Source organism: Echinops telfairi, unplaced genomic scaffold (genome assembly GCF_000313985.2).
Source record: "Echinops telfairi isolate 266 unplaced genomic scaffold, ASM31398v2 ScPeMD7_2;HRSCAF=8, whole genome shotgun sequence".
Taxonomy (NCBI): Eukaryota; Metazoa; Chordata; class Mammalia; order Afrosoricida; family Tenrecidae; genus Echinops; species Echinops telfairi.
Window position 1 is genome coordinate 13,364,823 of NW_022103898.1, and position 1,661 is coordinate 13,366,483.

The window sequence follows — 1,661 nt, forward strand, 5'->3', positions numbered from 1 at the left end:
CCCACAGGTAGTGTAGCCTGTAAATTGAGGCACAGAACAAGCAAGGCAGCCGCACACTGGTCTGATGATCAAAGAGCGAGAGACAAGAAAGGCGAGGCTCACCGAGCCATTTATCTCTCCGCCCTTCAGTTAATCCCACTTGTGTTTATCGGCCAGGCTGGCACAATAAACTATCTCACACCCATAGGCCGGGCGCCTGCTGTCACAACTTCACATGGCACTCGGGGCTGGAGATCAACCAGGGGCCGACTGTTGGAGAACTGGGAAGGAAAGTAGGAAGCTGTCTCACTTCACCTATGACAGGCTTATCAACAAAGGCCCTCTCGGAACTGCAGTCCTCGCAGCGATCCTGGGCCCAGGCCGACCCTCTGCGGCCCTTGTGCATCAGAATCGAACTCTGCTCCAAGGGATTTTGCCCAGCCGATTTTCAGAAGCAGATCGACTGCTAAGCCTATCTTTCAAGGCACCCCCGCATGGACTCGAACCTCCAACCTTCCCACCGGAAGTGGAGTGCACTGGCCATTTGCGCTGCCCAGGGACTCCAGTAAAAGCTGTAGATAAGTTAGCATAAGAATGTCTACCCAGGCTTCCATACACAGGACAACCTGCAGAAGCTGGAACCTGTGGATGCTAGAACCTGTCAGAGAAGGAAGATTCAAATCTTGTCCACAAAAAGGATAGGAAAGAGGCCAGGCGGCACCTTGTGGAAAACATGTACCCAGTAAAACCAGCCGGTACTGTTGAGGCTGCCGGGTGAGTGACGGGCTGCTCACCACAAGGTCAGGGGTTCAAACCCACCAGTTGCTTCAAGGGTTTTTCTGCTCCCAGAAAGATTTATAGTCCTGTGGATGAAGGGAGACATCGATCAGTGTAAGACATGAAAAAATAATAACAATTTACAAATTATCAAGGGTTCGTGAGGGAGGAAGGGTCGGGGAGGGAGGAGAAAATATGAGGAGTTGATACCAAGGGCTCAAGTAGAAAGAAATGTTTTAAGAATGACGATGGCAACAAATGTACAAATGTGCTCGACACAAAGTATGTATGTATTCTGATAAGACTGTATGAGCCCCCAATAAAATGATAAAAAAATGAAAACATTAAAACCTCAACAATAACAAAAAAGATTTATAGTCCTGGAAACTCTTTATAGGGTCACACGCGGATGCTGGAGTGTGGGGAGCAGGGAGTGGGAGGTGGGGCAGATGGAGCTGGACCCCACTATGCACACTCAGAGACCTCGAGGTTCTGTGAACAGTGAGCTTGCAAAGTGTAGTCCAACGAACGAGGCCGAGTCTATAAACCATCACACTGCATCCCGGGTTAGCACAGGGCATGGACGAAAGGAGTGGGGCCTGGACCCCAGAAACACACCTAGCTAGAGAAACCCTGCCAAGAGGTCACACACACCGTGATACCATCCCTACAAAATTCTGGAAAAGGCCAACTGTGTCAGCCTGGGTTGCCTAGAGAAACAAATTCATAGATACTCATATAAGAAAGAGCTTTATATTACAGAGCAATCGTACATTGAGAAAACATCCCAGCCCAGTCGAGATCAAGTCTGTAAGTCTGATATCACCCCATATGTCGATACTGGCCCATAAATTCTTCTTCAGACTCACGTAGCCATGCAATGATGCTGAACGCGGGAAGATGCT